This window comes from Stenella coeruleoalba (assembly GCF_951394435.1).
Source record: "Stenella coeruleoalba genome assembly, chromosome: 4".
Lineage (NCBI taxonomy): Eukaryota > Metazoa > Chordata > Mammalia > Artiodactyla > Delphinidae > Stenella > Stenella coeruleoalba.
Genome location: NC_137149.1, coordinates 108513686 through 108524100, shown reverse-complemented (window position 1 = coordinate 108524100; position 10415 = coordinate 108513686). Strand labels below are relative to the sequence as shown.

Below are 10415 nucleotides of genomic sequence, written 5' to 3'. Positions count from 1 at the left end.
TTCCTGAAATAGTTATCAAGTATCCAATGATAGAGCATGCGGTTACCATGACAGCACAGCCTTTACTGAGGTCAGACCTCCCCTCTTTGCCTCCAGAAACATATTTCACAGCAGTTTTCCTTTCTTTGTGGAACTTGTAACAGCCACAATTTTACATTTTGTTTGGGTGACCATTTGCTTAACGTTTGTCCATCACTTAACTGTAAGGCTTCCTAATGGCAGGGACCAGCCTGGAGTGTGCCCCCAGCGTTTGGCACAAAGCCTAGCACTCAGGCTTTCTGTAAGTATTTGCTGAGCGAATGTTCTTGTGGTTTCCCTCAGCTCTCTTCTGAAAATTAGAGGGACAGTAACCTCTAGCTCATAATTATGTTAATAGATACTGTATAACAGGTCGGGCCGGTATTTACAGGTAGCACACAGGTAAACGAACACACACAGGCATACACATGACTGCACAAACAGCCCCCGGCAGGTGCCCTCAGGAGGGAACGCACGCAGTCCGAGCGAGCCGAACCAGCGTAGTTAAACACGCCTGCGCCGGGCTCCGCCGGCCTCCGCAGCGTGGGAGGACAACCGGTAGCCGCGCCACTGGAGTCCCGGGCCCCCGGGTACGCGTGGGCTGGCCGCGGGCGCCGGGGGCGGTGGCAGAGTGGGCGGTGAGCTGCGCCGTGATTGGTCTGCGGGGGCCGGAGGGGGCGGGGCTGGCGGCGGGGGCGGGCACTCGAAGAGAAGGGGGTGTGCGCGGCGGTGGCGGCGGCGGCGGCGGTGGCAGTAGTTTCAGTATAAACAAGGCACCCGACTGGTTGGGCGGAATTTTTTGCGCTCTTTTGCTTCCTCCACTTTGGTTGCGTTGGTGGGCACGCGGAAAACAGCTGGGAAGCCGAGGACCCCGGGTCCATCTGCCGGTGGGTTGTTCCCTGGTCAGCAGTTCTCACGGGAGAAACCGGAGCCCGGCAGCGGGAACGCGCCACCCTGCTGCGCGCTGCGCTCTCCCTGGCGGCCCGGGAGCTGCGCGCGGAGCAGTCTGATCTCTGACTGCGCCCCGGCTGCCAGTGCCCCTGGAGGCGGCGGGAGATTCTGGTCAGCGAGCGCTTGCTGGTGCAGAGCGTCCCGCAAAAGCGGGGGAAGTGGGGAGTCCTCCCGCCAGGCCGCCGAGGGCGTCTGGGGCCGCCCCGGGAGCGGACACGGTGCCAGCAGGTGCGTGCCCCAGCTACTGGGGCCCGGGCGGGGACAGGCTTGGGTTTTGCTTTGCTTTTCTCGCCCCGATCCCGCAGCCAGGCCTTCTGTCTCGAGATCTTGGTACAGTTTTTGAGGATTTGTCTGAGTTCTGGTCGCTTTCATCCTTTCTTCAACCTTTCTTCCCTTCCTGTGCACAGCTAGGTTGTTTCCTTCTACTTCTTGGCTAGTTTTCGTGAGTGTGTGTGTGGGGGGTGGGCAGTTGGGGGTCCTGCTTATTTTTGGTGACGGAGCCTTATAATCTAAGGTCTGACTCTTAGGAAGAGACAAGGGAACAGAGGTCATGTGCTCGCCACTGACGAGGTGATATTCTTTCCTTTCTCCGTTCAGCTGGTAACTTGGGACACAACGTGTCGCCTTGCTGTTGCCCTGAGCTCAGGTGAGTTGTCTCGGGTCACCTGGCTGGGCGATAATAACGTGAACTGTGGGTACCTGGGAGCCTCCGCTAGCGGGGGGAGGCTCCTCTCTCTAGGGGAACCGTGGAAACAACTTCAGTGCTGTACAAGCTGAACAGGGCGGAACAGGGGGGCTGAAGTGTAAGTGTGTGTGTCTGTCTGGGATCCACTGGAGTATTGATTCCCACCTTACCCCAACCTGATCCGCGCAGCTCAGGCGAAAGCAGCGTAGCTAGGTCCTCTGACAGTGCGGAGGGCGGCACACGTGTAGTAAACCGCAGGAGGGGAGCTCTAGGGAGCCACTTTCTCTTCTGAATGTAGATGTGTCCGTCTTCGCCGACGAATTCGGTGGGTATAGTGTGTATGGATGAATATGCACAGAAATTTGTGTATGTATGTTTGGGCAGAAGGCGTCTCCAAGGAGTTCGTCAGCAGCACCATGTGACGGTGGCCAGGGACCGCTGGTGTGCGTAGATCTATATTTAGCCCTGGATGATCTCTAATGGCCGAGGGAGGGTCTCTGAACTGAGTGCATAAAGGGAAGAGTTCAGGGATCAGGGTTTTGCACTCTTGAATAATGTCTGGTACAGTCAGACTCAGATGGGGTGAATAATTTTTCTTTCCTCCCGAAAACAGTAGCTAGAGCTTGGCATGTGATAGCTGTGTCTTAGTTTAAAACATGGACCATGGTGATAAGCCTGTGCTAAGAAACAAGGAGGTTACAGTTAACCAGAGTATATGCCTGATTGGAGATTTGGAAGGAAAACAACTAGTCAGGTGAGGTTTAGAGCAAATGTAGAATTGACTTCTAAAATGAAAGAAAAATTCTTGGCTGTCAAGATTTTCATAGCAGATTAAAAAGTGTGGCAGCTTGTTAGGTCCTATCATTAATGGTTAGTTTATGGGGGGGGGCAATTGTTGGGCCAAGGAGGACCTAGGGCACTTGACAGAAGTCAGGGTTCACAAGCGCTGCTCTGTTACGCCTTTCAAGCAGGTTTTCTGGAGAAGTGGAGAAGATCGGCTACTGATTAGCAAGTGTCTTGTTGGCATTCTTCCACGACATGTGGGTCAATCCTTTGTCTTCCTAGAGGTGGCAATATTTCTGGCTACTAAGTGTAGTACTTTTCAGTGGTCTAATGGAGTGTTAAATTCTTCGAATTGATTTCTCCCCTGGTGCATTTTCAGTCTTGCTCCATTTTATATGCTCCATTAGACATTTAATCTGATTCCTGAGATCGTTCTGTCTTTTGGAACCGAAAATCACCATAAACTATTTATATTTATTGTTTTTTTAATTTAAGTTATTCTTAGGCATATATTGTTAAATATTTTAAATTTTTATTATTTATCATAATCATTCACATTTCTTATATTATTACTACCATTACATTCTTACAGTCTAACTACTGGCCAATAAACTACAATAGACCAAAAAAAAAAAAAAATCAATTGAATAACACCTATCTAGGAAAAAGTAAGAAAATTGAAGGGGCAAAACTAGGTGACTGTTTATGTTGGTAAGTTACCTAATATGGCACCGGAAGTGGTGGGATCAATCTCCAGAGGTGGCCTGGAAGAATTAGACTTCGGAGGAGCATTTGGATGACCCCAAAGAGAGTACCTGCTTGGACAGGAGATGAGAAAATTAGGGTATCCTCCCTTACTTGGGAGAAGAATCTGAAATCCCTGAAGCAGGGACTTAGAATCTTGATTCTGGTGCCACAAATAATAAATGGAACAACCATTATAACATCTTGTAAGGTCTTAAAGAGACAAATTGTACTGTTGAAAATACTGCTTAAGATTGATGGGAATTTTGTCTTTAGTGGTTGAATACAGGTGTTATCCCCCCTTTAGTTGTCCTTTTTGGTTTTCCAGTTAAATCTATAAAAATTAGATTTGTGCAACCCTTGATTATCCTAGGATGACAGATGTAGCCTAGCGCTGTGGGCAGATTTCTGCCTTGGGAATAGAGCCTAGGGTTCTAATCAATCTGGAGCCCTAACAAGTCACTTACTTTCTCCCTATACCTGCAGGATCTGTGAAATTGACAAGGTGTTGAACTAGATGATTTGTGAGTCTCTTTTAGCTCTGTGTTAACTGATTTATCTTGCTGTACTATCACCTCGTTCATTTGCACCCTTTATTAGCTGTGGAACAATGAAGGCTGAAGAATGGTCTGCAGTTAGATGTTCAGCTACTTGGTGTGTGGAAATGAAGAGAGAAGAGTGAAATTTCTTCTTATTGGTGAAAATTATGTAGAGATTTATTATCTGCTTACGCTGTTTTTTGCTCTTGTTTTTCTCCTACAAGTGTATTTAAAAATGCTATTTTCAAGAAGGTTGAGTCAGGAAAATTTTTTGGACTTTTTAAGTCAGTGTTACTATTTTGTCATTTTAAAACCAGTCTTTTGACCAATCATTTTTTCTTAGGTTTGTGTGTTTATTATTTCATGTCAAGGTACATTTATATCTGGAAGTCATTCAATTTATTCAAATTTTATTAGGAAGCCCTGGTATGAAAATGAGTTTAACACAGGGAAAGTACAAATTAGTCTTGTAAGAAAGGAAAGCACTTTATAGAATGCTAGTATCCTTCTATTTATCTAAAAGGGAAGAATGGAGGGGGGTGTGGGATAAGGGTAATTTTTCAAGAACTTGCAGCCAAAAAAATAAAATTATCCCGGTAACCATGTTCCACAATAAATTGTAAATAGAAAATTCTACTTGTTTACTGAATGTCCTCACTAAGTATGCTGAGGTGAACGGGGTTTAGAAACATAAACCCTTTTAGTAAAGGATGCTCCCCATTTGATATTCTATAATTTAGCTTGAGATCTATCGTGTATAAATGATTCAATTACTTATATCTGTGCTGTTCAAGGTAATGGCCCGTGCTGTTCAGTAAATAGCCACCTGGGGATATATGAACTTAAGTTTAACTAAATTAAACAAACAAAAATTGCCGTAGCCCCATTTAAGTGTTCGATAATAGCTACGTGTGGTGAATGGCTGCTGTATTGGACAGAAGAGGAACATTTCCAATATTCCAGAAGGTTCTTTTTTGACAACACTTAATTAGATAACGATGATTCTGATTTTCCAGAAGATCACTTTTATTCCTCTGGGAAAATGACAATTAATTCTCATCATAGACAGGCACCCAAGACAGGCACCCAGACATAGACTGGCTTTATATGTTTTCAACTGTATATCATGAGCAATGCCACTTTCCAAAGTTCAATAATATTCCACGATCCCAAACACCAATTTCTCAAATTTTTCCCCCAGAACTCTAATTATCCTTTGAATTTTTTAAACCAGCACCTACTGTTACTGCTAGAAAGCACTAATCCTTTCAAAGACAAGGCACGTGGAGCCATCTACTGTTAAGCTCAGGAACTGCATGGCAGTTGTAGACGATTAAAAACATTGCAGGAAGAATGTCAACATGCGCTGTGATCAGTTCCTACAAAAAAAAATTAGTAAAGATTTATCTCATAGAAAAGTTTTAAATGATTCTCCAGGCCCACTTGTAGTTGCCACGTACTGAATTGTTGTTTTGTGTCTTAATAAACTGCTGACAAGATATACCCAAGACAAAAGATGACAAATTTTAACCTTGTTTTTCTTTCAGGGAAACCAAAGATGGTAATTATTTGAGTCAGAATCCCTTTCCTCCATTAATTAGGAATTAATGAAGAAAAATTTAAGTAGCATCTAGGACAAATCAAGCAAAATGCACATTCATTTTTTAATGTGGAATCCTATAATAAATCAGGAAATACCACCATTCCATCATTGTAGAGAGAAATAGGACCTTCTTTCCTCAAAAATACTGATTATTTCCCCTTGACCATGAAATCTACAAAGCATTTGGGGCTCAGTTCCAAAGAATGTACTTATCTGGGAGTTACTTACTTTTTGTTCACATGCCAAAGAAGTGAGTTGATTCTGAGTCGTCTACTCTGTTTTGTTTGTAATCTCAACACAATACCTCTTTTTTCAAGGAGGTTAGCAGAGGTGTAGCATTTCTAGTGTCCAGAGATGCTGCTAGAAAGAAATGAGAAGATAATCTTTGAGACTTTTTTCAAGCTCAAAATAAGCATGTTTTATACAGTGTGGGAGACTTGACTTTTACTTTCCCCTAACTTGAATCCATAGTTAGAGAAACACTCTCTGAGCGTACAGTCAGCACTTGTATTCTGAGATCCAGCCGTGCCAAAAGGAGGCTAAAAGTACTTGAGATCCCAGCTGGAGTAAAGTTGAAATATGTGAACTCTTTCTCATTCCGATCTCTGGAGCCTTAAATGAAAAAAGGAAGAGGCTGCATCTCACCAAAGTGCAAAGTTCCTTTGGAATTTAGATGGGAATTTGGGAACCAGTCATTGCCGGATCTTAAATTAAGCCTCTCCTCCCTAAACAAATATGCTCTCAAAGTTCAACTGTGATAGGGAGGGCTTCCTCTACCTCGTTTGGACACATGCCCAGCATTTGAACAGAAGCGAAAGGAGAGCGATCAATATAAAGACATTGGATTTATTAAATATTTCACTGAGGTGCTCTGTGATGAAATAGGGGCTGAAATAAACCTTTTTTATCTTGGACTCCTACCTTTGCTATCTCATTCTCCTGAGTGTAAAGGAAATGCTGACTTGACATCCTGGCAGAGATTTACCAAACACCTAAAGCAGTTGTTGAAGGATGGCTTTTGATTTAGTTCCCACACCCATCTTTTCCTGGCCCTCTTCCAATTGGAATTGTCACCTGAAACCACCTTAGACTGATGCACCTGCCTCCTCGTAAATAACCTTGTGCAAAAGCAGTCACTAATTCAAACACAGTCTGTTGTTTCAAAAAAGGCAGCTTTTCATCTGGTGCTTTAGTTGGTTTGAAACCATTAGGCATGCCTTTCAAATCCATTCATCCCTTAAATCACCTAGAGCTTGCTTCCTTGCTGCTGGATCAATGTCATGCTGAACTTTTGCAGGGTCCTTGGAAGGACATGATATATCTTTGTGACTGAATTAGCTGCCCCGGTAAGATATCTTGTCTGTCAACCAACTTTTCAGCTTCCCAAATTAAATATAAGAAAGAACATTCATCTTGTATACGTGGGTTGGGTATCTTTTACTTCCTCTTGGGAAGTTTTCCAGAAGAACCTGTAATCTGTATGCTAATTTTGGCAGCTCAGAGCTTTCTTTTAGCCTGGGTCATTGTTTTTTTGTTTGTTTGTTTTTGGGTTTTTTTTTTAACAGTACGCGGGCCTCTCACTGTTGTGGCCTCTCCCGCTGCGGAGCACAGGCTCCGGACGCGCAGGCTCAGCAGTCATGGCTCAGGGGCCCAGCCGCTCCGCTGCATGTGGGACACTGGACCGGGGCACGAACCCGTGTCCCCTGCATCAGCAAGCGGACTCTCAACCCCTGCGCCACCAGGGAAGCCCTGGGTCATTGTTTTTAAAACCAAAATCTGTTTCCCATTGTCTCATTGCCTCCCCCTTATCCCAAAGTGCTCCCTCAATGTGTGTGTGGGGGAGCTATTTAAATATCTCTATGCAAACCGAAAGAAGTGTCTTTTTCATTCTCTTCAACGCCATTGGATCAGTACTACTAGAAAATATTTACATGTATTGGTTGATTTCTAAGGAGCCAGTCTTCAACCTTTAACCTTGTTAAAACAAGGTTCCCTTCAGAACCACTATGTTCTCTTTCTTTGAGGAAGTAGATAAATACGATCCAGGTTCTGTACAGGCCAGCACATGTGCTTCCTAATCTGGAGTCTGAACTCCCTGGAAGTATATACAAACCTGTTGGTCGATTTCTCTGGGGGCAGTGTGTGGAGAAGTTGTGATCTTTTCCTAAAAAGTTAAGAGCTACTGGCCAAACAATATATTCTGCGTTTCCAGCAACTGGCTTACAAATGAAATTTTGCAAGGTGAGAATTGCTTGTGAGATTAACCTGTCCTCTGTCTTATCTTACTGGTAGTGATTTGAATAGAGTCAGCAGCTTTTTCAAGCGTCTCATATAAATCTCACTTTTTCCAAAGGAGTTAGCTACTTTGAAGTTTGACTTAACAGCAAATTAAGGCCAGTACTTAATGCTGCCACATATTCTCATTTTGGAAATAGTCAGTTTTTCTAAACCAGAGTTTTGATTAGCAGGTCCCCATAGCAGGTATATTGGGTTGGGCAAAATTTGTGCTAAAGAAGGATGGCAGACAGTGGAGAAGTTGGTGTTGAGATTATGTTGGAAAGGGTAGAGAAGAGTAAATTGAGAGTTTACAGAACCCAACAGACAGAAAATAGTAATTGTGAGCTGTAAAGAGAAGATTTGCTGCAGATAAGAAGTCAGAGCTACATTGAGATTAAAGAAAATAAATGGAAGCTGTGGGGTAGGAACCGCCTTACACTTAGCCCTTCTTCCACCAGGGAGGCTTTAGCAAATGGTTTCTGGAGTTAATAGCATCCGGGGCTAAATGCTTCTCTGGATTCTCATGTGCAGTACTTGGATATTCTATGAATTTGTTTTCTTAAACAAGAACCAAGCCAATATTTAATATTCTGAACTTCACTTTCTTTCATTCCAGAACTGAAGCAGGTAGAACTAAAGTCTTGGATGTCAAATTTGAGTCATGCTGAACAAACAGTGGTTCTTGATGTGGGTAATAAGAAGAAAGGTACTTGAGAGGAAAAAAAAATCTACTATGTTTATCTTCTTAGGCACTTAAAAATCCACTTCACAAGCAGTACTCTCTGTGCCATTCTGCTGACCTTTCCCCTCGTTTATCAAATGCGTCTATTATACAAGGCAGTTGATCTTTCTGGAAAATGGTTAGACTGACCACTTGCTAGAGATTGTCCAGAAATTAGTTACATGTACCATGATCCATGATCTCTCTTTTGGTCATTTGTCTCATCAGATCTTTTTTACTGGAAATCTGTAAAGTACGTACAAGCAAGTATTACTGTATTTCGTTGAATCTAAAATGTCATCCATTGTAAGATGCTCTTTTATTTTATATATTGCTAAAAAAAGACAGTTAAACAGATTTTCTTATCACTTAACTATTTATGTGCATCCCACTTTCAAAGAAAATAAAATATGAAGAAGTGTATATTAGAATTTCTGAAGTCTGTCTAGATAGCACTATGCTTTGATTGCAAAGGTCAGTAGCTTAAATACTTTTGTTGATAGTGTTGCTTTTTAATAAGAGTAATTAATGACGTTCGTACATCTTTGGGGCAAGGATTTATGTAGAACGTGTAAAACATGTGAATTTTTCTAATAGCGTGCAATTTGGGACAGACTGACAGGCTTTTCATTTTATGGTTAAACATTAAAAGTTCAAAGAAGACCATTTGCAGTATAACATGATGTAGTGTAATAAATTTTGAACCTGGAGTCTGAAGACTAGGTTTGAAACCCTGCCTGTTTGTCCCTTATCCGATGTGTAACCCCAGCTGAGTAATGAAGTTTTTCTGAACCCGTGCTTATGCAGTCAAACAGAGTAAGGATCCCTGCCAAACAAGGTAGATATAATATCCAAAAAGGCATTTGTGGGCAGTAAACCTTACACAGACGGGAGCTGCTGACATTCTCAGAGCCTTGCCCACCGTGCATCTAGGCATTTCTCAGGGGAGCGGCCTTGAGCAAGAATCAGAGAAGTAAAGGGCTGTGGACTGTGGAGACCTTTTCCAGCACACAGGATCCCATAGTATAAGGATGCACACTGAGGAAGGTGGAGGCCTAAGGAGTTGACAGTATATGGCAAGGTGGGAAAATAGGACCATTGTGCATGTAACTAAGGGGCTGGGTCTCTTGGAGTGACTTAAATCTCAGCCATTGGTTGTTGCTCTACGCAAGTTCAACAGTCAAGTTCGTTTGTGGTCAATCAGCTGATTGGCAACAGACTTTGCGCTAATTAGAAGGCAGAAAACAACCTATGATAGATTCTCTTCTTAAATTTGATTTTTAAGTATAATAAACTATAACCTCAATTAACTTATCTCGGTTTGGTGTCCATTGCTATTTGTAGTATTTTCTTTTGGTGCCTGGTTGGAGGGGTTTTTTGTTGTTGTTGATATTTTGTGCCTCCTCAAAGAAATCCTGTGACACATTTCCAAGGAACAATACAAAGACCTTTTGCCATTGCTCTAAAAATGCTCTAACTTCGCTATAAAGAAAATTGGTAGTTTTGTTATCATCTAGAATTTCGGAAGGAGTGAGCAAAATTGGAAATAATTTTCCAGATGAAAAACATACCTAGGGGCAGGGGCTGAGTAAGTGACTTTCCGAAGTTTTCACAGCTCTTAAGCCCTAGATTAGGGCTTCATTAAATCTGGGTCCTTGTCCACTTTATGGGAGTAAATAATTATAAGTACAAATATTTGGTGGCTTTTGGTGCCGATTCTTTGAAAGGGAACTTTGAGTGACTTGTGACTATTTTGTGGCTCGTGCTTCCTGTCAATCTACCAAAGGCAGCAGGGGTGCAAGATTTAGGGGAGTGCCGTGGGGCTCACGTGGTGCTGTAGCCACGTGGCTGTGTGGTCCTAGCCTGGTCACTTCACCTCACCGCCCAAGGTCTCAGTTTGCAAACTGATGGACAGAGGAGAGTGGACCTGATTGTCATGACGCTTGGGCCTTGGCTTCTTCTGTGACTGTTTTGCGGTCATTGCTAATCCCTTAGCACACATTCCCCACCCAGTTACAGGCTTTGAATCCTCACTCTTCATCCGGCCTTTTGGCAACCACTTTGGATTGATTGCCGTTAGGAAGTGAAATGAAA

At 43.1% G+C, this 10415-nt stretch overlaps 1 protein-coding gene across 5 annotated transcripts in view; it reads left to right on the top strand.

Annotated features, from left to right (window-relative positions):
- The first annotated feature begins 529 nt into the window (after window positions 1-529).
- Window positions 530-10415, top strand: part of RASGEF1B (RasGEF domain family member 1B) — a 34750-nt gene continuing 24864 nt past the window's right edge. The window contains exons 1-2 of one of the 5 annotated variants that reach the window (XM_079919187.1): window positions 530-656; window positions 1567-1615. The gene's annotated coding sequence lies outside the window, so the exon portion shown is untranslated. Of the gene's footprint in view, window positions 657-770; window positions 1198-1566; window positions 1616-10415 lie in introns of those variants that run through there. The other 4 variants (XM_079919186.1, XM_079919184.1, XM_079919183.1 and 1 more) reach the window with 4 other exon arrangements.